A 27,105-nucleotide genomic window follows, 5' to 3' on the forward strand; every position below is an offset into this window, starting at 1 on the left:
ATGGATGCTGATCCGCTGCTGTTATCTCGTTTCCGAATCACATACACACACATCAGTCGACGGATCATCATTGGGAAACATGGTGCGTGTCCTAAATTCAATTTCCTCAATATTCGGGGGGAAAAAAGTGGCACACCATACGACTCTCCATCAACTTAATCCGAATGTAGTTTCCACGGATGGGAATTCTCCGGAAAATGAGAAGAAAAACGAAATAGGGATAAAATTATATTACATCATAAAACATGTGAAAATCTCCCAGACTCATCGCACTTGGCATTCCGTCTGTGGTCGGTTGTATTCCAGCATTTGCAGGAAGGGATCCATCTGGCGTGAGGGGTGCGGCTGCAGATCGGACAGCTTCTTCAGCAAACACGCCACGCTGCCGCAGAGTTAGGAAAGAATAAATTAATTAAAGATGAGTGAATAATCCCCCCGGGCGATTAGGAAGCTGGGAGTTGTAGGAGTGACGGGCTCAGGTACGTACAACAACGGTAGCGGCTTAGCTTTTTGTGCGAGAGAGGTTGTAAGACTTTTAACACCTGTTCCAGCTGGTTCAGCAGATTACATGGATGACGCAGCCACCCAGAGCGGGGCTACACGATGTCTGAGGCAATTGAATTAATTCGTTGCATAAAATAAAATATGGGAGTTTATGGGGTTATGGCAGCTGGTACTTGCTTGGGCGTTTGGGTGGGAAAGCAATGTGGACAACTCGGGCAGCTGGCGGTGAATTGTAGATATTTTTTGGAATACATGCAATATTGAATGGATTGTCGTTCGATAAACCAGGAACAGCAACTCTTTCTGAATCCAATAGAAGGTGATGAAAAACAATTTATAATACGGTTCTGTTGGAAGGGTAGTATGCTTTTTGTACGCTTATAGTATTTGTGTTTCGTAAAATTATCAATCATATTTTTACCACAAACATGGTTTAATCGCTTACCACAAAATGTCGAATATACGATGCATAGTGGAAACGCAATGCGGTAGTGAGTATCATGTGACAAGGTAAAGCCAACATAGAAAAGAGTTTAAATCAAATGAATTCGAAACATATTGCAAAAGACCAATTAGCAGTAAAGCGTAAACCAGAACAAAATTATTTCAAAGTATTCAAACCTCAGCCAGACGTTGCGAACAAGTGCGAACAAACTCGTTACGGTTCTGCATCGTTTCATTTGTTGAATCAAATAATTCAATACAATAGAAAACAAGCACCTTCTGTTTTTCGTTGGAAAATTCTTGTGCTTTTACTGAAAGCTGCTCTGTTTTAGTTCGAGAAATTCCTCTGAAAATTATTTTTAATTTCCATTAAAAATATTTTTGAATTTCTTCGGGAGGCTCTTCCGAATTTCCACGGTTTTTTTCTGATTTTCAAAGGGAAATTTTCCAGAATATGAACTATGCCACACTCACTGGCCCACATCAGCACCGCGGAGCTAGAAGTAAATTACAGTACGATTCACGAATATGCGTATTGCGATTAATTATTTGACATACATGGATAGCAATATGATTGTCTGTTGAATATGCTTGAGCATGAGCATTATTACCGTACAATTCGTAGTTGCTACTCCGTGATTGACTGGAACTTGTGAAATTGCACAGAGAACCATGTGAATGGAGCATGGGATATGCTATCCATTCTCAATGTACACGCTTCCGAAGCTCACGTATTTAAAGTCAATAACGGCGCCGGCCACGTCCTTACGGTCATATAGGAAAGGTAGGATTGTTAGTTCGACTCTCGTTGCTACTAGAGACCGAGAACACCTCTGCATCTCCACGATTGTCACGGGATGTGGTATTGTGTTAGTTGCATAGGATATTTTATCTGGATTCACTTTGGTAAGTGATGCGATCTAAGGGAGGGAATTATATTATATACAAATAAAAACGCGAACCGTACAGATCAAAACAAAAAATCTCGGATCACGCGACAGTTTTGCTTGCTATTCGAAATACGATCAATCGTGAAATCATCACAGAACTATTTCGCGACGACCAAAACACATACCACCACGAACTGTACATACTTGCTCAAATCACAAGAGAAAACACACACTGAACTGATTAGCTTTATTACCGGCCGCACAGTGCAGAACACAATATTTCGGCGGATCGCGTGATTGTTCTGCTGCCCGAAGCAAGAGAAAACATGCAGAAAACATTGTCTGTTGAATATGCTTGATGAGAAGAACTCAAAAATCAATATCAGACGTCATTATGAAATTCAAGACAATGTTTTGATCTGAAATCATGCAACACGAATGTCTATCGATCTGGATTGATGAGCAGAACTCTAAAATGCAATATGGGTACCAATAGTTGATTCAGAAGTATAAGATTGCTAATGTCGTTGCTGTTCGCGTGACTAACATCTAGGTTACTTTGACCTGGCAGCCAAAGTACCGGTACTACAAGTGTCAAACCGATGTTGGTGATGGAACCAAACATGCACTACAACATGATGCATAAATTATGGCAAATTAAAGCTTGTTGAAGCATAATTTGGCAAAATAATTAAAGTGACTACAGCGCCACTAGCGTTCTACTACTTCTGCTTCTACTGTACCAATAGATCAGGCTCGATAATCAATGTCCAACGCCATTTTGAAATCCAAGATGGCAGACCAAAATCCAAGTTAGCGGCCATATGGACCAATTATTTGATCTGAAACCGCGCAATATGACTTCCTATCATTCTATATTCTTGAGGCTAATTTCTAACAATTCTGTATAACAAATCTACAATTTTGCATGTGAGATCTCATACAACATTCTATAAGAATCGAGCATTTTGATATGCTCAGTTCTTATATAGGTGTTGGTAGGTTCTTATACATAATTGTTAGAAAATCTAACAATCACTGATTTTTTGAAGGAATTTCTTCGAGAATGTTCACAATTTCTTCAAACACATATTCAGTTATTTATTCAAAAATTCCATCAGGAAGTCAATAGGGAACTCCATCGAAAATTCCTTAAACATTTCATCCGAAAAACTTTCCCATAATTCCTTTGCAAATTTATTTATGGATTGGATTGGATTTGGATTGGATTTGGATTGGATTTGGATTGGATTTGGATTGGATTTGGATTGGATTTGGATTGGATTTGGATTGGATTTGGATTGGATTTGGATTGGATTTAGATTGGATTTAGATTGGATTTGGATTGGATTTGGATTGGATTTGGATTGGATTTGATTGGTTTGGATTGGTTTGGATGGGTTTGGATTGGTTTGGATTGGTTTGATTGGTTTGATTGGTTTGGATTGATTTGGATTGGTTTGGATTGATTTGGATTGGTTTGGATTGGTTTGATTGGTTTGGATTGGTTTGATTGGTTTGGATTGGTTTGGATTGATTTGATTGGTTTGGATTGGATTTGGATTGGTTTGGATTGGTTTGGATTGGTTTGGTTGATTTGGATTGGATTTGATTGGTTTGGATTGATTTGGATTGGTTTGGATTGGTTTGGATTGGTTTGATTGATTTGGATTGGTTTGGATTGGTTTGGATTGGTTTGGATTGGATTTGATTGGTTTGGTTGGATTTGGATTGGTTTGGATTGGTTTGGATTGGTTTGGATTGGTTTGGATTGGTTTGGATTGGATTTGGATTGGTTTGATTGGTTTGGATTGGTTTGGATTGGTTTGGATTGGTTGGATTGGTTTGGATTGGATTTGGATTGGTTTGGATTGGTTTGGATTGGTTTGGATTGGTTTGGATTGGATTTGGATTGGTTTGGATTGGATTTGGATTGGTTTGGATTGGTTTGGATTGGTTTGATTGGTTTGGTTGGTTTGGATTGGATTTGGATTGGTTTGGATTGGTTTGGATTGGTTTGGATTGGTTTGGATTGGTTTGGTTGGTTTGGATTGGATTTGGATTGGTTTGGATTGGTTTGGATTGGATTTGGATTGGTTTGGATTGGTTTGGATTGGATTTGGATTGGTTTGGATTGGTTTGGATTGGTTTGATTGATTTGGATTGGTTTGGATTGGTTTGGATTGGTTTGGATTGGTTTGGATTGGATTTGGATTGGTTTGGATTGGTTTGGATTGGTTTGGATTGGTTTGGATTGGTTTGGATTGGATTTGGATTGGTTTGGATTGGTTTGGATTGGTTTGGTTGGTTTGGATTGGTTTGGATTGGTTTGATTGGTTTGGATTGGTTTGGATTGGTTTGGTTGGTTTGGATTGGATTTGGATTGGTTTGGATTGGTTTGATTGGTTTGGATTGGTTTGGATTGGTTTGGATTGGTTTGGATTGGTTTGGATTGGTTTGGATTGGTTTGGATTGGTTTGGATTGGTTTGGATTGGTTTGGATTGGATTTGGATTGGTTTGGATTGGATTTGGATTGGTTTGGATTGGTTTGGATTGGTTTGGATTGGTTTGGATTGGTTTGGATTGGTTTGGATTGGTTTGGATTGGTTTGATTGGTTTGATTGGTTTGATTGGTTTGGATTGGTTTGGATTGATTTGATTGGTTTGGATTGATTTGGATTGGATTTGATTGGATTTGGATTGGTTTGGATTGGTTTGGATTGGATTTGATTGATTTGGATTGGTTTGGATTGATTTGATTGGTTTGGATTGGTTTGGATTGGTTTGGATTGGATTTGGATTGGTTTGGATTGATTTGATTGATTTGATTGGTTTGGATTGGATTTGATTGATTTGGATTGGTTTGGATTGATTTGGATTGATTTGGATTGATTTGATTGGTTTGGATTGGATTTGGATTGGATTTGGATTGGATTTGGATTGGATTTGGATTGGATTTGGATTGGATTTGGATTGGATTTGGATTGGATTTGGATTGGATTTGGATTGGATTTGGATTGGATTTGGATTGGATTTGGATTGGATTCAACTAGACTAGATATTTCTAAACTTTAGCCAGTTGGGAAGAAACTTTCCATAGTTCTTCTCTCTTTCAGAACAATATTTTCAAAAATTGGAGACCGACTAGATGCAGCAAACATGCACCAAAACCCTTGTTCTCCACCGCCGGTGAAACGCTTTCAACGCCAAAAATATCAGAAATCCGCATTGTTTCCCAGATAACTAGTGGTAATCCATATATCTGCACTTACAAATTGTTAAAACATCGACAATACCTCCTCCGGGGTCTCCTGGTTGATCTATCAGTTTTCACTCAGTATATTAACAAAGTGTATCAGTTGCTAATATACAACATAATCACGGGGTTTATTGACGGTTGCTTAACGAATAGTAATTATTAGTCTTCTCTAATTCAAAATTGATTACATGTATGTATTGTAACAGTTTATGCTAAGTGCATATAAAAAATCTACATGAAAACTAATATTGAACATTTTTGTTTTTTTTTTCAGATCTTTTTGGCTGATCGTATGGCTCTGGAATATATATGTGGTAAGTAATATCAAAAGTATATGCATACAAATTGTACATCCACTGAAAATGTAGTCAGATCTCGTTTATTAACATTTCTTTGCATAATAACGGGTGGCAACTAAAAAATTGGAATGAAAAGAATGGCACGGGAAACAAACTACAAGAAGTACAATTCAATCTGATATATGTTATATAAAGAGTTGTCCTCAGTCTTCAAACTTAGACTAATGAAATTAGCATATGGTCCGTAATCCACCGTGCGGCGCAGCTTAGTCTTTACCGCTGTACGAATCTGCCATGTCGATTTCCAGATTGCTGCTTGTGATCCTGCTTATGAGTTACTCCGTGTCTTTGGCCTTACAATCACCTTTGTATACAATGGAACTTAGTAGACCAATAAATGCTATGACGGTTTTCGAAACATTTCCAAGCCTAAAATGTTTGACCGCCTACTTTTCCCATGATCTTTTTTTGCTTGAAAAATTTACAATGCGCATCACAGTACTTCCTGTTTCGACGCCATGATGTAAGCGATGTTGGAGTAAAAATGTGTGTGCGACAATTCTAAGGATTCATTCACATAAAGTCATATTTCTGTGAAAGCACTATTATTCTGATAGAAAAGTATTAAAATCATTCGAATTTTTTAGTTGCCACCCGTTATATGATCCAAATGTTTTGTCAAAATGTAAAGTTAATCCGATCTATCGGATGGACAAAACAGCAAATAGCCATCATTACATTACATGCTTAGTTGGATACACTAACTTAAACATACTTCTTGTTTTTAATATCAATTTTAGTTGTCTAAATTTTTGTTGAATTCCGCTAATTTGAGCTGGCAGTTCACTCAAGAATTGGCATTCGTTAAGATAATGCCACACCAATGCATGTGATTGAAATTTAAAATCACTTCAATTGTTTATGAAAGAGCAAACACTTTTTCAAATGTAAACGTAATTCTCTGGGATGGTAAAAAAGTGGGTAACTTCAGAAGAAATGTATAAAAAAAACTCGCTTAATCGTTACCCCTTTATTGCAAGTTATATCGTTTGACGGTACCTTGGATGGACACATTTCCGATTGATTCTTCGTTCCCAACAGTAGATGAGTCGTTTCAAACAGATCACAAGGATGCAAAATCTACGCAGTCAAAATCAATCGTATTCTTCTCCAAATTTTTACACATTTCTTAACGTTTTATCTGTTTAGTGAATAGAGAATTAGGAAGATGAGCCGTTTAAAACATAATATTACGAAAAATCTGTATAACTAATTTTAATTTTTCAAACTCGATCAGTTTCCTGCCTTCTGACAGGTCAAACCATCAATAAGCAATAAGATTTGCTATGTTCAATTCAATGAAAAATGCACTACCGCAAATATTGAACTGTTCTCCACCAATATTTATTATTTCCTATTGTAGGAATTCACCTCAGCCATTATGAACAGAGTTATTCCATTGCTTCGGAATATTAGCCCTAACAACAATCTAAAGTTTCTAATTTGCTGCGATGTGAATACACGCGAACACAAAATACGAAAATTGCCTTCCACCACTCCCGTTCGCCACCATTTCATGCTACGCACGATACTCGACTGTAGCAAACCGTTCTATGACACTATTAAGTCTGGAATTGTTAGGATTAAATGGCGTAAGCACCCCGAAAATACACTATAAAGCCAATTTAATGAACAAATTGGCGTCAGCTTGTGTGTGTAATCAAATTTCCACCTCTACGACCGGCCGGAGTTTTCCCACATTCCCCTACATTTCCCTCGGTGTTGTTTGTGATGGCAAAGGACGAAAGGTGCGAGGCGGATTTGGTCCATTGCGGATAATCATAACGGTAAATATCAACATTTGATTGCTTCTTCATGGGCCGAACGTTGTCCTCCTATGTGGTGGCTGTGTGCAGCTCAAGTCGTCGGTCGGAAAACAAATTTGCATATTTTTGTTGTTATGTTTGTGTGTAGCGTAGATGTAGATATGGATTTCTCATCCAATTCCATCGAGCCGAATGGAGCCACAGCTCAGACATCATCATAATAAAAAAAAAGTCTGAGCCGGACGGCACAGATTATAACGGAGATTCGAATCATATTCAAATAAGGTGTGTGGCCAATCCGACTCCGGTCTGGCCAATCCCGGTTGGAGAGGGTAGGGAGATCGAATAATATATGCCATTCCAATTATGGACTATGCTTCCGTAGCCATATCCTCGACACCCAACAGCCAATGCAATTTAAAATCAATCGATTTAATTGCTATGCAATCATTTTCATTTTGTTGACGATCGAATTATGCTACTGCCGCTTCTGCTGCGTCCGACAGGAGAGACATGATATCGTTGCGTCGCCTTGTGTGCCGACGTTGTCCAGATGATGGCCATTGCGGTGACGGTGCATCGTATTATAATGCACTCATAACGAACGGTTTCGGTCGCTGCAATACTGCAAATTTACTCACCATTTAGATTAGCGGGTCCAGGAGCGGCAGCCGAGGCGTGTGAATGGTGTTTAATTTTGGTCTGTGATCCATAAATAACCGGTTCGGCGAACGATTGATTGCCAGCTTCTTCTTCCACCGCTGCAGGCTAATTAAAGTTCAATTGAATCGTCGTAGCAACCGATGGATTCTGATGCGCTCAATAATAGTTCAACTGAATCGTGCCTATGGCAACGAATTTTTACTCCGCACGCGATGCTTCGCCTACTTTGTCCGAGTGCAATCCTCTTGGTTTGTGGACACTTTTCATGGCATTTCGTGCATTGTACGCAATAAGGCCATAATAACGATACGCGACCTCAAATCCAACATCTGCCCTCCGTTTCGAAGATAACCGCCTGGAGATTGTAATCTTCCTTTATCAATATTCTCCGCAAGTTCATAAGTACCCATTTAATCATCGTTCGCTGGGGTTTGATTGATGGGAGTTTTTCGGAGCATGAATTCCCGCTGTGGTTTGTATCCTTCGCCGAACAATGCGAAAGCCGTTCTCCGTTCGTTGGTCCCTCGTCAATCGGGGAATCAGCATCATTGTGGGAAAAAAGCAATAAAGCGAGTAAAAAAATCGTACAAGCACATCATAACCTCCACAATTCAGCTCAAACGACGAAAACGATCGTCCGAAGCCGTGTTACAGCAGCTCAGTTATGATGGATAGAAGCCCGAAGTAAAGGGGACTCGGAATCAATATCAATTTTCTTTCCAATGAAAAGATTTCCGATATTTCTCCGCAAGTATCGCTACCGTCCATAACATTCTTCGGAAAAATGGATTTAGGAAGATTCATATCTGGTTGCTTCGCGTGGTTGATTTCCGTAATACTAATGGTTGCATTTTCTTACGAAGCATTAGTTTTCCACTAAGTATGCGATTCAACAAAGCCAATTTACAGCGTCCGTCGCTCCTTGCTATTGCGGGAGCTTATGAATAAAAAATCAATTATTAAAATAAAATAGTTCATTGAATCCCTGTTATTGACATTCTATTAGTGAGTCAGTGGAAGTAATAATAATTGGTGCCAATCCATCAATCACCCAACAAACATTGAAGGTAGGTGAAGTGCTTATATAGTCAAAAATAGACTTCTTCAGCTAGCTTATTCAGCTTAAATTGTTTGTTGGGCATGTATCTCGATAAACTAAATCTAAAAATGGAAGAAGCTTTGAAAAGAGACCACTCCGTTTGCTTCATTTTGAACTGTGACGATAAACGGGAAGCTGTGAATGTTAGTTAAGTCTTTGTAAAATGAAAAATTGAGAAATGTAAGAACAATAAATCTGATCAAATAAAAGAATTTTAAGAAACCGGATAGAGCATTAAGGACAAGCCTCCCGGAATCCAAATTAAAATCTACTCGCATGTTCAAGGGCACACCACTCAATACGGAACCAATGCACAACTATGCGTGAAGTAATAAAAATGGAAGAAGTGCGTTGCTTATCCTTAAAACAAATAGACAAATAGGGATAATCAGTAAAATTGAGCTAATCATGATAAACTGACGGATTAAGAAAATTTATGATTGATGTTGCGGGTTGAAAATGAGTGAATCGAACAAATTGTAAATAGGATCAATCGGGGCTTTTAGATATTTACGTGACTTTATTTCTATGTGACAAACGATACTGAAGACGAAAAACATGTGCTCTCAAATTGAAGGAAATCGCTCTTGTCATAAAGCAGCTTTCAACTGCTTTGAAGATGATGAAATATGGAGAATACTTTCCATATCATGTATATTTTGGGGAGGAACTGTACGACGACAACCGTTCATCAATGATATACGACCTCTGTGACAATTTTGAATACAGGAGTTACACGAGTGGCTCCTCCAGCAAGATATAGCCGTCTAGATCTTTCCATTTGTTCGAGCTCATTATCGTTGTTATCGTTGGACTGTACTTGGAAGGTGGTCCAAGATCCCCATGGTAGTGATCATTTGACGATCGAAGTTTTAATTTTCAATGGACATAATCAATCCGCTTCTATCGACCTCTCATATGACCTCACAAAGCACATCGATTGGGGGAAATATGGGGAGGCCATCATTGATGGCATACAGTCGATAGAAACACTTCCACGGCGGGAAGAGTACCAGTTTCTATCTCAGTTGGTTATTGACGCCGACCTGTGCCAGGAGCTTCGGTTCGTAGCAAAACAACATAGTCCGTGGTGGGACACCGCATGCACAGAGCTCTATCGTGAGAAATCCAACGCGTTTAAGGAATTTCGGAAACACGGATCAATCGTTCTTCACAAACGGTACATCGTGCCCGAGATCAAGTTCAAGAAGCTGGTCAAAATTAACAAACGTGGAAATTGGCGCACTTTTGGTAAAGGTTATCGACCTCAATGAAAACTCTGTGGACCGTCGGGAGAAGAATGCGCAACGCGTCGTCCGTAAACGAAGATCGTGAAAGCTCGTCGCGGTGGATACTTGATTTTGCGAAGAAAGTTTGTCCGGATTTGGTGCCGGTGAAGCAAGTGTCACGTAATTCTTTTGCTGACAGGGATGATATGGATCGGCCCTTTTCGATGATTGAATTCTCGCTTGATCTCCTTTCATGTAACAATTCTGCTCCAGGGATGGATTTGTTCAAAAGCCTCCCAGACGTCGCGAAGAGGCGCCTATTGAGCTTGTTCAACCAGTACTGGAGTGCAACATTGTTCCGGATGATTGGAGGCAAGTGAGGGGAGCCATCCAAAAGCCTGGAAAACCCGCGTCGGATTTTAATTCGTATCGCCACATCGCGATGTTGCCCTGTCTTCGGAAGCTGTTGGAGAAGATGATTCTCTTTCGACTAGACGAATGGATTGAATCGAATAGTTTGTTGTCAGATACACAATTTGGTTTCCGCAGGGGTAAGGGAACGAACGACTGTCTTGCGTTGCTTTCTTTAGAAATTCAGCTTAACTTCGCTAAAAAAGAGCAAATGGGCTCCGTGTTTTTGGACATTAAGAGGGCCTTTAATTCAGTTTGCGTCGATGTCTTATCCGACAAACTCCACGAGTGTGGACTTTCATCAATTTTGAACAACTATTTGTACAATTTGTTGTCAGAGAAACGTATGAGTTTTTCTCATGGTGACTCGGCAACTTCACGAATTAGCTACATGGGTCTTCCTCAGGGCTCATGTTTAAGCCCCTTTCTTTACAATTTTTACGTCAGAGACATTGACGAATGTATCATGCCAAATTGCTCTTTAAGACAGCTTGCAGATGATTGTGTTGTATCCGTTTCGGGGCCAACCTCAGTTGATCTGCAAGGACCGTTGCAAGATACTCTGGACAACTTGTCTACTTGGGCTTTAAAGCTGGGTATCGCATTCTCTCCGGAGAAAACTGAGATGATTGTCTTTCCAAAAAAAACATAAGCCGGCAAAGTTCCCGCTCCAACTGATGGGTAAGGCAATCACTCGTAGCATGTCTTCTAAACACCTGGGGGTCTGGTTTGACACGAAATGTACCTTTGGGAAGCACATTGTGTATCTGACACAAAAATGCCAGAAAAGAATCATCTTCATGCGAACGATAACGGGAACTTGGTGGGGAGCGCATCCCGAAGATCTTATCACGTTGTACCGAACAACCATTCTGTCGGTTCTCGAATACGGTAGTTTCTGCTTCCAGTCCGCGGCTAAAGCACACATGCTGAAGCTTCAACGGATTCAGTATCGCTGTCTCCCTATCGCGTGGGGTTGTATGAATTCGACTCATACGATGAGTCTGGAAGAACTTACGGGAGTATTGCCTCTGACAGATCGTTTCGCGGAATTATCGCTCCGGTTCCTCATCCGTTGTGAGGTTCTCAATCCGTTGGTCATTGACAACTTCGAGAAGCTGCTAAAAAAAATTATGTATACATATTTCGTTTCAATCTCTGGCAAACTGTGTTAGAACACCAATCCCAAATCATTTTGGCTTGAGGGCATTTTTTGATTCGATGCTCGTTGGTATCAATTGAACCACATTTATCACAACCTGTTACAATTATGTTCCCGTTTTCAATTTATCTTTATTTGGAATAATGTCGGTTACGAATGCAATCAAATTTGCACGATCAATTAGCGAAAAATAGTTTGAACTCATATTCTCCCATACATTCTCCCAATCTAGCTGTGGTTTATTCTCAATTGCCGGTGTTTGTCTGCGATTCTTCTTCTTATTGTGATTACATCTCCACACTGGGACAGAGCCGCCTCGCAGCTTAGTTTTCATTAAGCACTTCCACAGTTATTAACTGCGAGGTTTCTAAGACACGTTACCATTTTTGCATTCGTATATCATGAGGCTAACACGATTATACTTTTATGCCCAAGGAAGTCGAGACAATTTCCAATCCGAAAATTGACTAGACTGGCACCGGGAATCGAACCCAGCCACCCTTAGCATGGTCTTGCTTTGTAGCCGCGCGTCTTACCACACGGCTAAGGAGGGCCCTTTGTCTGCGATTGTCTACAAAATAGACCTACATGAATTGAGTTGTCTGCAAATAAAAACTACTATTGAGTGGAATACCTGCACGAAACCATTCACGAGCATGTCGTGATAATTTCCCACTGATGTTTTTTTCAGCTAAAGTGAAACCGTTGTTGTCATAGTTTTAGAAAATATTAGAAACAAAGCATTAGATTTAGCTTCCGGATCAACCAACCGAAGGTCACCGTTTCGAAAATCTAAATATAGGTAGTTATAGTTGTTTTCGGTTAACTTTGAAAATGAAAGTTTCACAAACTAATTTGATTTGAGCTAAATGTTGGTTTGATGGCGGAATAATCTGAGCGAAATATCTCAATTTTGATAAAACAAAAACATTCAAAATAATACATCTTTCCAGAATATTGTGTTGACGAACATTATGATTTTAAAGCACAGCCCTATTATGTGTAACTAATCTCCCATAATTTGTATTGACCATGAAATTCTTGTTTTATTCTTTTTTTAATATTACACCTAGTATCTTCAAAGACTCTACCTCGCGTATTTTCTGAGGACCGAAAGAAGCATTATCCAGACGAAAGAAAGTAGATTTACTGTAATTTAAACGTATTTGAGCAACCAAGCCGAAATACTCCAGGATAGAAAATAAACAATTGAATTCAAAATCACTTTTCTCAAAAACAACTAAATCATCCGCATAAGTAAACACATTTATGAATTTGCTATAAACAAGCACACCTGAAATGCTGTCAGAGTCTCTATGTACAGTACAAAAAGCTCCATACTCATTGGGCATCACTGATGAACTGGACAACTAATATTTATTTCTTGACTAGCTGTCCCGGCAAACTTTGTATTGCCATAATATAAGTTTGTTTCTTTATGATTTCATATTCATGAAACATATGCTCAAAATATTTATTTAAATTTGAGTTTACTATTTTGAAGGTTGTTTATATCAATTCACAGATTTACATTTTTTTAAAATTATAATATTTTTTCTAATTTTAAGCGACAATAAATATGATTGAACAATAAACTGCCGCGATTCGCATAAGAGTCCCATGTCGATTTTGATTTTCTTTCAGAAATAAGCTTAAAATGAACTCATCTTTAAGAAAAACTGATAAAATAATAGGCTTTGTTCTAGAAATTTGAAAATCAAAACCCACTTGTTTTGTCCCATCTTGCTATTTATTCGCACGACAGTCACATTCCAGATTATGATACACTCTCACACAAAACATCAATATAATTATGGTCCATTTAATAGTTCCATAGCAATGTATACAGACAAAGAATATTATGCCAAATTTTCAGAAAAATTGCTGGTTTTATCGATTTATTAGAATTTTTTAAATTTCTCCATGTAAAACGAGTTTGAAAAATTCAACGGCATGTTTCTCACGTTGAAGAAAACTGACATGGGACGATTATGCGAATAGGGGCAGTAAACATGTTTAAAATTCTAGTTTTTAGATTATCCCTTAATATTATTGCAATGCCTTGCTATAAACGACATTTTTAGTTTTTCCGTTTGGAGCATATACAGTCGACTCTCCACATCTCGATGTTCTATATCTCGATATCTCTCCCTATGTCGATGGTTTTCTAGGTCCCTTCGATTTACATACATTTGGGCATTCTACATCTCGATAACCTCTCTATCTCGATGTGTTCTGATCATATTTTGCTCAGGATTCTCTCTCCCTATGTCGATATATTCATATTTCTAGGCTACTAGACGATTTTTTGGACAATAACAAACATATGAACAACAAGAGATGACATTCGTTTTGTTGTCGTTTTTCATAGCAACGAGCTTTTTTAAATCTAGTACCCATTTCAATTTTCCTTCCATTCCTCGATCTCTCCTTATCTCGATGGTCCCTTCAATATCGAGATGTAGAGAGGCGACTGTACATATAATGAAGTTGGACTGCCAACCCGTGAACAGGCATCATAGAGTTGGCCATGTGAAAAACATGGAAATTCGAGATTCAATCCACAAACACCTAGTGACTGCCCTTGCGCCTTATTGATCGTCATGGCAAATGCGAGCCGTACGGGAAACTGCAGTCGCTTGAAGTTGAATGGTAGGTCTGTGGGAATCATTGGAATTCTAGGGATAAAAACATCTTCACCTTTGAATTTTCCTTTCAGAATCGTTGCTTCTATGACGTTATTCATTAGCTTTTTCACTGCCAGTCTGGTTCCATTGCAAAGTCGGGGTGGATTTATATTGCGTAACATGATTATTACTGATCCTATTTTCAACTTTAAATTGTGAGGTGGTAGTCCTGATAATTCCAACGAATTCAAAAATTCTGTAGAATAATTTCACTGTGTCCACTGATTTGTATGTCTGCAAATCTCCTGCAATTTCGTTTTGAATAATGAAGTTCATATCATCGACATCTTTATTTTTTGCAGCAAGTATCGCCCTTTCGCTCAACCAATCGTGATTTTTGTAGTTGCGTGCAATATTTGGAAACACCTGCAAAGTGTTTGTTTTAATATATTGCTAAGAATATTACTGTATACTATTGAAATAAGGCTCGCATATTTTCTATAGTAAAAATATACACAGTCACTTATTAAGCAAAAAAGAATAACTATTATATTACCTTTTTTATCAGGTCAGCATTCGATTCAGTAAAATGGCAAAAATTGGCTGGAAATGATATAAGGCCAGAGGTAACGTCTATAGGAAATTTGCCATCCCCAATATCCAATAATTGTTTAGAGAACATATCAGCTTCCGGATCGTTCAGCAATGCAACACGCATATTTGTAGTCAATTTCAGTTTCTTAACGTGATTCCATATATTCGAAGACTTAAGACATGCGTTGATTTCGTCAGCTGCAGTTGATCTTGGAATTACAGGCAAAGTTTGACGAAAATCTCCAGCCAAAAGAATCATTACACCACCAAATAGTGTCCTATTGTTGCGCAAATCCTGCATTGTTCTATATAGAGCCTCCAGAGACTTCTTGTGAGCCATTGTACACTCATCCCAAATGATAAGTTAACAATTCTGCAGAACTTGCGCCATGGCACAATTTCTAGTAGTGGCAATCCCAGGAGATGCAAGGGCCAATGCTATTTGATTTTCCGAACGAATAAATGCCAAAATCAGCGAAATCAAAAATGTCTTTCCAGTTCCTGGGGAAATAGATTATTATTTGTAGAATCCATTTATAGTTTCATTGACTCATAAAATTGAGATAAATAAAACACTTGTCTTTTTTTATTTAAAAAAGTTTAGTATTGAATCAAAAAATATATACCTGCTGGCGCATCTAAGAAGAAAATGCCGCCATTTCCATCTTTTGATATTTGCATCAGCGTTTCGTAAGCATACTTCTGTTGCTGATTCAACAAAGGGATATTCGTTCTAACTGCTTGGCTCAAAGCATTCCTATCATAATTTTGTTCTCGCTCTAACTCTTGATTGAATGTCTCGTGCATTGAACGGTTTGGCGCTGTTATCCCCAGTTGAGTCAATGATTTATTAGCCATCATCAAACACATGTTTTCAATCAAAATTAATGCTTCATTATGCATGGTTTCTGTTATTTTCAAATTTGGATTGGATGTTCTAGTACGCATTCTATACAAAATATCATCAGCCATTTCATTTTTATATCTAATCCATAATTCCATTGGCCTCGAAGGAAAACATGTTGCGATGATGATTGAAAATAATGTGCGGATTTGGTGTGGGTTAGCAGAAATAATTGCATCGCCTAGAGTTTGCTCCCAATGCGAATCATCTTCAAGTAACTGTAAGCGCTGGCAAGCTTCCCGATATGTCCTGTATAACACACCATCTACAGTTTTTATATTTTCAAATGAAGTTGGGCCACGAACATTAACCAGTAGCAAACGTAAATAATAACATTCATCGTTGTTGGGATGAATAGTGTAAATGCGCCCCAGAGCGTCTGTTGAATAGACATTTTCGTAACCAGGGACTCGCTTCCCTTGCTTCCGACGTTGAAATTTCCTTGTTGATTGATTCCACGTGTAGTATTTCGGCATTTCCACATACATAAGCGTTTTGGCAAATTCATCACTGCGACATGTTTCGAAAAAGCTGGTCAAAGTTGTGAACGGTGGTCGTTCAGCGCGTTGCAGTGCATTTTCCGTTGTGAAGTATACTCTTTGACCGTTTTCTAAATGTACTGCTAAATGTACTACGGTCGGATGCCTCTCGTGTATTGCGAAGGAAAATATTCTCCAAATAGCTTCATCTGTACTCATATAACGACCCATTTGATATTGCGTGATTTCATCATTGGAGTTACCAGATTCAACCCCGAACACCGCCATGTCGCTTCCCTTCGTTACATACTTGCAAATGTATTTAATAGACTTTACAGAATTGCAATACTCAACGTTGATGTGAGCTTTAAATGTCTTTGACAGCAGGGGAGAATATGGCACAACCCAACGATTATCAACCTAATATGGATTATCATAAGTTAAAAAGTATGTTTAAAAAATATATATTATCAACCTCAATTTCTTGTTGATTAACTTGCACGGTTGTTGTGCGCCCATTTTCCTCAGTTGATCGTCGACGATACTGTGGGTATCCATCGTCGCCTGTAATAGTATCCGCTAACAATGGTCTTGGGTATCGTTTGTTACATTTTCCTTCAATCATGCATGGTGAATTCTTATTCAAATTCCCACATGGACCGTGAATCATATTTTTCTTCACTATTTCGTACAGCTCTGGATCATTCGATGGATCTGGTATTTCCGCAGAAATGATGGCATCTATTTCATCAGGCCTTATTTTGTCAATTAACCAGATTAGAATGTGAGCATGGGGTAGTCCTCTTTTCTGCCACTTCACGGAGTACATCCAGCAGCGTGTTTCTCCTAGTACGCGAAACTTCACGATGAAATCCATGAGTGATTTAAGTTTCTGCTTAAACACTCGAGCGGTAATATCGTGTCGATCCATGGGTGTTTGTCCAGCGAATAGTAGTTGTTGTATTTCTACCCATTTCGGGTTGCATGTAAATGTTACAAATAAATCTGGTCGTCCGTAGTTACGTACATAGGACATGGCGTCTTGTACATATTCATGCATGTGGCGCGGACTTCCAACGTACGTAGCAGGAAGAATTGTCATCCGGCCGACGTTATTCGCATTTCCATCTGCATTGATGGCATCACGCAGATGTATATATTCTTCAGATCGCAGTTTTTGTTGGTTAAGACGTATGAATGTTAACCGTTCAGTTTCTACTTTGACATACATGTCAACAGCATATTGATTAAATAACTTGCCACATTGCAATATGTGATTGGCTTCGTTTTCACGCACCATCATACTATACGAATAATAGTTCATGCTACTAACTTTCTTATTCGTTTCAATACTGTAAATGGATCCTGAATTGAACAAAAAGATATCTCACTTTTTATTAACTATAATATCCACCTGTGAATGGGTTTATCATTTTGATTGAAAAGTGGTAACCATCTTCGCCTTGCCAGAATATGAGCGGATACTGCAAAGCGTCATATGAGCGATGCGTCTCATGCACCCGGAGCAGTTGATCATTTCGCCGGTGTAGTACAATATCCCTGGATGCCAAATTCTCTCCTACAACCACTATTGCTACTTCGTCTATTGTTGGTGCGTTAAAACGTCTTGCATGTTGTCCGGTTGGGGTTTTGTCGGCTTTTATTACAATTTTATGGTCATCGGATGGCATCCGATCCATTGCCGCTTTGAACATTCTTATCAACTCATTGTTTTGATGTAGTAAGTTTTGCAACTGTTCTACTACTTCCCTTCGTACTGCAGAATTGTTTGCACAACGTTGATCTACTTCCTCGTCAGTATTTCCCATGAAATAAATTTGCAAAAACTCAGCTCAGGCTCAGGTAATAACGCACCTGTCCGATGGTAGATTTGGCCTTAAATCTGGAATTTCGAATCGAAATACATCGATTGTACCAAATGTTGAGAGTTAAAAAAGTGTATTAAAGTGTGCGTTTTTTAAATAAATTTGTTATTGTCTCTTCTTCTTAAAAAAATATCCGCATTTGTATTCGCTTTGCTTAAAATATGTCATTTAGTTGATTTTATGTTAATTATATATTGTTGTGTTTAAGAGATGTATTGTCGTGCTAAGCATAGCATTCTTATGTCGTTTCTTTACGATGATATTCTTACTGTGCTAGGCGATGATGCATTTGCCTAAAAAAAAAACTATTTCCTTACCAGACATCATTGCTGAATATGCCAATAATCCATTCTAGTTCTTATATTCATTGATGGATTCTTTTGTTGGCCGCTATGGCTGAAAAAAGGCTATCGACTGAAAATGCTATGCGACAACTATGCTATGGGGCGGCAGTGTAGATGTCAGAAAAAATTACTATCAATTTATCGATTACCTTGAAAGTTGGCATGAAACCATCCTTTATAATATTAGTCGCTCCAAATGATGTCATTTGGAAACAACTATTGTACTTCCGAATATTTAACAGAAATTTTTCGATCTATTATCCGTTCCAGACACCAATGAGTGCAACGGCTCTGGTGGTGGATTTAGTTCTGGTAATTTTACCTTACCGCTGGCGCAGCACAATCCACTGGTTTCTTTCGGAAATTTCAAAGCATTACAACTTGAGCATAATATCGTCATTGTTCCAATGTTCACCGATTTGTCGGCAGCATAATTTTGCATTGGGTCATACCGGAATGCTAAGCGATCAAATACAATTGCCGAAGATGATTGTCTGCTCGCTTGATTGTCCATACTATTTTGTTCCCTAACATCTTCTGAATTGTTAGGCTGATCAATTCTCATTACTTCTACACCATTTTGCTGTAGTTGAATGAATGGTGCTGATGTTGATTGTGATGATTCAGTTTGATTATCAGAATATATTTTTTGCTGATTTGCATGACGGGTACGGCGACCGATATTTCTCCGTTGTACCTTTGGCATGTCTCGCCCTGATTATTTAATGAAATTGCATATTGTAAGTATTGTAATAGAAATGTGAATATAACTAACCGTTTGTAAAAACAAAGATAAATTTGAGATCTTAAGAATGTATGTTAAATGACAAACCAATATCTTCTTGCAACATCGCACTCTAGATCACTTTTCATTATTTTGTTTTATTCACCAAACATCTACAACAAATACACATTTTCTCTATTATCTTGCTTTTAATGTTATTGTTATCAAACTTTTAGTACATACAAACACTCTAGAACTTAAAACCAAATGAATAAATCAAAAAATATGCTAATCGGTCAACCCGTTCGTGAGTTAAATCGTCAGGAAGGTCACCAAATTCATTTTTATTATATAGAAGATAATGAAATCCATTAATTAAAATTTGAGATGACGCATTAGTATACATATTTTTCAAATACTTTCTAAAAACTTCTAACTAATTTCAGCAAACTTCTAACAATTTTGTAAACGAACATTGGAAAGCAAATTCCTGCTAAACCAAGTATTTTCTGAGAAAACCCACGTATGTATCCGTTAGAATAGGCTTTCCTCTACCAGATAAGGGAATTAGTTTTGGAGTAAAATGCTTGCATTCTACGGAATTGATAAAACAATGTTTGTTTACAAAATAAGTTACGCCCAAATCGCAAATCAGTCCCGAGTTAATTTTTAAATATTTTTTTCCACTTCTCATTATTTACTCACTGTGAACAGTAAAAAGTGAGCTTGACATAGTGAGAAATTATGAGTCAGAAGGGGGATGTGAACCGTTTAACTTTTCAATGTCACTCCTGACGGAATCCAAGATTAAAAGTGCTCGCGTTTTCGGGGGCACACCACTCGATTCAGAGGCGGCGCACAACTGTCATTTTTGTTGATTGAGCTTTGCTGCGTCGAAGCATGCGTGAAATAATAAAAATGACAGTTGTGCGTTGCTTCCGTATCGAGTGGTGTGCCCCCGAAAATGCGAGCACTTTTAATCTTGGATTCCGTCAGGAGTGACCTTAACTCCTCATTTCTTACTTCGCGCTTATTTTGATATTATCAGCCACAATTCATATTTCTCCATTTTTAGTGAATTTTCTTAGGGTGTCGGCAATCGACCGCCTTTTTCTAGCTGGCATAAAATAAACACTTTACGAAATTGTTATTGATGTTTTCTAATAGACGTTTTGTGTCATTGGACTAAAATTATGAACCAAAAATAAAAGAGTGTCGACTGCCGAAAACCGACCACCTTCCGTTAGATGATCCGTTCATAATAACATTGAAAACAATTATGCGTCCGCTAAAAATCTTGAAAGTAACTTTTTTAACTCTTAATTAAATACTTTTTTCTTAACAAAATTCAATTGAAAATCCTTTGAGCCTGTTGTTGCGGTAGTGCTATGGTCCTATTGTTGTGGTATCGCTCTCTATAAAAAAAAATACATGCAATACCGCAACATTAGGACTGACCTTCAGAACATACCGCAACGATAGGCAAACGTCCTATAACTGTGGTAATTTGTGTTTATTGCGATAAAAACAAAACGTCAAACATTTGGCTCAAATGACGGAATATTTACAAAACTAAAGTCGAAGAACATCGTATTCAACTACCGCAATGTAAAAAAAGATAAATAGTTAATTTTTAAAGAATTTTTGAAACCAAATCTTGTTTTGACTCGGTGTCTATCTCCTCGTTTATAGGTCGTTTTATCCTATATCCCATTCAGACATCTATGGTTCAGCCAAAAGACATGTTTGGCCGTATGACTCGTTCGGCCAAATAGTCCTTTTGACCAAACCGCATTCTCTCTGATCAAATCAGCCCAATCAATCAACTTTTTCTGTCAGCCAAGTGACCTGTTCGGCCAAATGTCCATTTCGCCTTATGGTTTGTTTGGCCAAATGGCATATTCGGCCAAACGACCCTTCCCTCAAAATTTCTCCTAAAATCTACGTTTTCTGTCGTGAAGATCACGAAGGCTTTCTTCTCAACACTGTGCAAAATGTAATGTTTTGAGCTTAGGGATGATAATAACATTTTTCTATGAAGTCAGTATAAAAATGATTTTCAAAAATGTAATCAACGAAGAAGGATAGTAGAAAAGTCAGATTATTGGAATTTTATTCACCAAAATTTTAAATTGATCATTGGATTTGTACCTACAGGACAGGAAAACCAATCTTATTCAGTTCAGAGACAATTTGCATTATGGTACAACTTGAATCACTTATTCTTTTCTTGAAGAAGATGATTTATTAGTTCGCAATTCGTTTTCGTTTACATTCTTCCCGATTAAATTCTGAATGAATATTTGGACATACTGAATGGTTCATTATCTCGTGAGTTTTCCGGTGAAATACACTTGAGCCAGTTTTGGTGTGCAATATACGAATCGTTGCGTAACAAGTTGCGTAACAAGCCTTGATGATTTAATACTGTTTGCTTCTACATACCTATGCGAGAATGGATTTTCAACACATCTCCAGATGACCAAAGGAAGAAACAGATAGGAAATTGAAGTCGAATAAATATGAACTTTATCAGACACGCAACCTTGTTAGCTGGTATAACAAATAAAAGTACGAAAGGCACTCCGAAAGAATTTCTGCTGGAAAATTTATTATTGGAATGAAAAAAGATATTGGAATAAAAATATGTACTTAAAAATGTATGTTTGTTCTTGATTTCAGCATAACATATTAAGAGGGACGTGGGCCACTGGAAAGATCGTCAAGGGGGTCGTAATACTGAAAAGGTTGGGAACCACTGAGCTAAAACTTCTAAAAGCACATAATCAACACTGTTTATTCATCCATAACCTTATTTGCATCGAAAATAACCAAAAAAGTGAGGTGGGTTCCTTAGCTTAGTTGGCTACACGTTCGCCTTACAAGCGGATGGTCATGGGTTCGATTCCCAGCCCCTCAACCAAACCCTCGTCAGTCGCCTATTCCGCAGACCATACGGTGGCGTTTGGGGTACGCGCCTTGCCGTCACGGCTGCCTGATGACGACTGAGCTCGGGCCGATGATAGTTCGGAAAAAAAATCCCGTTATCGACCCCGAAGTTGGAGAAGGCTTATTTCTGACAGAAAAAAAAACAGGTGGCTTGGCCGTTTTTAAAGGGTGGACCTACACATATTCTGAAAATAGGTAACACGTTGTAGGCTCAATCAAAAATTAGTTTTTTCTAAGTACCGTCGTTGGGGGTGACCCCAAGTAACAATTTCCATGCTTCTTGGATTTATCTAATTCTTATTGCGGACTTATGACAGCAATCACGAAGCTGATTGCTCAGTTTTATTGGCGCTCTTATTGCTATCAATAAACCTCCCATAAATCCGCTGAAAAATGCTTCAAACGTCAAATGCCTATTGACCATATAAACAGATCTATGGTAGTGATGATGAGCGTAATAAAACCAATTTTCAACGCTCGAATAAAGCTACAATTTTTGGTCATAATGTGGTCAAATGAATTACCCCCATAAGAATGTTTGTAATGCGAAGAATTTATGACGGTGTTTTATAAAAGCAAAAATTTTCTGATCAAATTCCATGATAACCATATTGAAAACGGAAAAGCATTTCGCAGTCAGTGAAATATATCACTGAAATGCATGATTCAACGAAATTTTCCCCGTTATCATACTTTTTCCGATAAATAATTTTATTGATTAATAGTTTGGGCAAAAATACTAATCGATTTAGTGGACATCCTAGATGTTGTGGTAATCAATATTTTCGATTTATTTCCCTGAACTACGTTATATGGCCGGCGCGTGGTGTTCAACCTAATTTTTTGCACAACATTTGACCATAAAATCGGAAGCGCACTTCTTTTCAATGGTACTGAATCGAAAAAACAACCTGAAAAAAATATATTTTGTTGTCATCATCATAATTTTCATCAACATTCCATTTTGTTATTATGTTTCTGCAAAGATTTGTTTCTCTTTTTTTAATGCAACATTCTAACAGCTGCCGCAGCCAAATTCCCTTTTTTGCGGGTGGTTTAAAAAGGGTTTCTAAATGCTCTTATAATAGGTTTATAGTGGTTATCTGGAGAGGGCCACTTGGCAATATCTTACTCTTATAGTGGTCATCAGAAGGTTGCCGTGTATTACTCGGTTTTATTGTTAGATCTTATAAATTGATCTTGAAAACCATTCTTAGAGCGGAATAAAACTTAAAATGTTACTTTGGAATGGGTCAAATGGGGGTGAGAATGGATCACTGTTTCAACTACTTAGAGTACTTGTAGAATAGATTGAATGCATCTGAGGGCAAGAAGATCAAAATACAAGAGACTTTTTGAACGATTTTGTTCTACAACCACCAGACTGCCGGAGAGAGCGATGACCCATTCTCACCCACCAGACCCATTGTCTACCTGATGGCGGTAACGACACTTTTAGCCCACCAAAAAATGAAAAAAAATGCAACCCTTCGTTACCATTTTTGTTGCTCAACTGGATACTGTACAATGTACATGCGATGGTGCCATCACCGAAGTAAAAAGTAATGTAAATTTAAATCTTGAAAATCGCTATCTTGATACATCCCTCTAGAAGTTATACTGATTTAGTTGAAGCAAGTCATAAGTAACCTAATTTTGTCGTACATATGTTACAAAGCCTAATGTACTACATATGTGCTACTCGGGCCACCAGAGTGTAATTTTAATTCATATTATTGTTTCCGCCTCTGAAATTTTAAGAGAGCAATTTTCATTTTTACTTAGAACTAGCAAAAAATACCCAGCTTCGCCCAGGTGTTGCAAATGTCACAATGAACTATTTGCAGCACCGCACTCTAGATCAATTTCCGTGCGTTTGTTTTCTTCAACAGCTGACCCAAAATTGTGTTCTAATAATTTTTCTTACATTTCCCCGTTAAATTCATCAACTTTTTGTATATACAAACCTTGCGGATTCCAAAACGAATCGATTGGGGGATAAATATTGTAAATCGGTCAACCCGTTCGCGAGGTAAATCGTCAGGAAGAAAATCTCAACTCATTTTTATTATATAGATAGATTGAATTAAATTGAATATCAAGCGAATAAAAGTTTAAGACGGATGCGGCTTTTTTTGTATTTTTATGAACAACACCAATAACAAACAAACAGGTAGGAATTGATGTCTGCTCTACACTGCCGTTCTAAGCATAACTGTCCCATGTACATAGGAATCCCAGTAAATATACGTATGATGGCAATACAAGACTGCAACACCAAATTTTGAATCATTCTCTACTACGTCAAGAATGCATATGTTGATTTATTCCAGTTCAGAACAAAAGATAATTCAAAGCACACAGAAAATGTTAAGCGCGACGATATTGAAGATTAGGGAACAGGTAAAGAACATTATAATACAGTGGAATAATAAATAAAGAAAAGGAAAATTACCCCAATAGTTACTTAGATTTCCTAGTTTTCATCTTAGCTCTCAGTATTAATATTGTAAAGGAGGGTATACTTGCCTGATAGAAATTATAAATTAATAAAAATATTCCTTCAGAAACATGACGAAGACTTTGTCCACCAACCTGCCTTGAATGAAGGCCTCTTTCAAGACGGCAGTTGTCGTCGACTAAGATAAATGGTGCACTTCCTTACAGCTGGCGAAGCAGTTCCGTTTTCCCACTATGCCGAAAAGTGGATTTTACTTTCTTGCATACATAAATATCCGTTCCTACTTCTCTCAGATTAGTTTTAACACTATCACATTGCCTTCTTTTTAACTCCCCCGCTTGGATTCCGTTGCGACGCCCCTCTTCCATGGCCTTGGCGCCGCTTCAAAGTATGCCATTTCCTCTCTCTCTCAAAGCACCTTCCCTACCATCAGTACAAAGCTGCATGTCATACTGACTCCGAGCATCCTACACAGCGAAAAAAAAATTACAAAAATATATCTCCACAAGCCGCGTTTTTACAACCCAAAGCCAGCCAGTTTCCTTCTTGCATTTCATTTCCGTTTCCACAAGCATCGCTTCCGGTTGCTCGGAGGGCGCACAGACAGACAGCGGGCGATTTTTCGTACACTGCTCCCGCGCCCTTTGCCCAACTATACGATCGACGAGACGCGGAAAAACATCCACTGCACAGCCAAACTAAGCTGCGCTCTGTGGTGACGAAGCACCCAGTCAATGGCATTATGCACGTACGAGAGGATCTGAGAAACTTGGTTATCTGGGAAATGAAATCGCATAACCCTCCTCTGCGCACGAACCACCCTTCCTTCCAAGACGCGTTCGGAAAGCACCGAAACGACGTTATCGAATCTATTAATATTACTTGAAAGATTTTGATAAATTATGGTCTTTGGCTGATAGCTCATTCATCCTCTGTGGGAGTCATTTTGGATTCCCTTTGACTTCGGAGTGTAACTGCAGCTGCTGCCACCGATTGGCACGATTTCACATGCAATGCAGATTGGGTGTTGATGCACCCTCCATGGAATGTGAAAATTGAAAAATAGGGTGAAATACTTGGTGGAATACGAATCGTTCAAGATTTTTCAATATCTCCTGCTCGGTGCCGGTTGATTCCCGCTCCAGGGTGATATAAAAATGTGCACTTTTTGCAAACAAGTCGTCTGTCATCAGAGGCACCGAGCAAAAGTAGGATGTTTGCACGCTGCAGCAGGACTGTATGAAATTTCCTACTGGAAACGGAAGGAATATCCATTTTCTTCCAATATTTTCCTTCGACAAATGTTTAACGTAGAATCTTCCGCCGTAGCCCTCGTTTGCTCAGCTTCCATCTTTCGCAGACTGTAACAGCCCCAGCCCCATTCACAGTAGACCATCATCAACTGCAACGAAGAATCTTCCAAGAGGGCGTTGTCGACGAAGGAATGATGGATGTAATGCAAAATAGAGAACTCTCGTCAGCTGCAAATAGCACATTTTTCTTCCGGGCAACTTTCATCCAGTCAGCATCCCTCATGCTCTCTGGTGCATAATAGAATAATCCTTACACCTCGCTCCTTTCCATCGTCAGCGCGCACTCCATTCCAAACATCACCTCAACTTCAAATTAAATAAATGTCTCTTGAGTCTTGAACAGCAGTCTTCTGTCCTCAATCCGGTCCTCCAGATAAACCCCAATTCGCTTTAGTTCCAGACATCCATCCCGTGGTCCGTTCCTGAATGCGGGTTAACCCTTGACGGGCAAGCAGGGCACGTCGGAAAGCTAAGCAGGCGGGAAATTCATGCTTGCACTTTATAGCAATCATGTCGCAAATCAATTCTCATTTCATGCATCGTCAAAATGGCAAATTGTGTCCTCAATCTCTCGCTCGCCATTTCGGCATTCTTCTCAAGTGCCGCTCGCCTGCCTGCGGCACTGATGGGTGTGGGAGGACATGAACTGGCGCGGTCGTACTTTACCCCTCCTGGCCGGTAAATATTTGTCTTCGCGTCAGCTCCGTTGGCCGTCTTTTGTGATTGCCGGCCGAGCTCGTTCACCGTGCGGAACTTTCGATGATTTGCCGCATCGTTGGGAAGATGAGTTTTTAAAAAGAAACTCGGTATCTTATTGGGGCGAAAATAATTTAGGAGTTGATTTTTAATTGCCGCACAGTTTGGGGCCGAGAGCGGTCTGAACTCTTTGGAACTTTTCTAATAGATCAATAAAATAATCAAAACAGCTAGCTATAATGACCATCTGTTCAACGATTAGCTTTTCAACATATTCCACTTTTTTTTTTCTATTTTACTGCTGCTCTTATATTATTTTGTCTAAAGAAATTAGAAACGAT

The 27,105-nt window shown here is 38.6% G+C and overlaps 1 long non-coding RNA gene across 1 annotated transcript in view; it reads left to right on the top strand.

Moving 5' to 3' along the window:
* Positions 1 to 27,105, top strand: part of LOC134213950 (uncharacterized) — a 555,234-nt gene that overhangs the window by 368,369 nt on the left and 159,760 nt on the right. The window contains exon 4 of the long non-coding RNA XR_009979585.1: positions 5,373 to 5,412. This is a non-coding gene — a long non-coding RNA (uncharacterized LOC134213950). The remainder of the gene's footprint in view (positions 1 to 5,372; positions 5,413 to 27,105) is intronic.

Source organism: Armigeres subalbatus, chromosome 2, assembly GCF_024139115.2.
Source record: "Armigeres subalbatus isolate Guangzhou_Male chromosome 2, GZ_Asu_2, whole genome shotgun sequence".
Classification (NCBI taxonomy): domain Eukaryota; kingdom Metazoa; phylum Arthropoda; class Insecta; order Diptera; family Culicidae; genus Armigeres; species Armigeres subalbatus.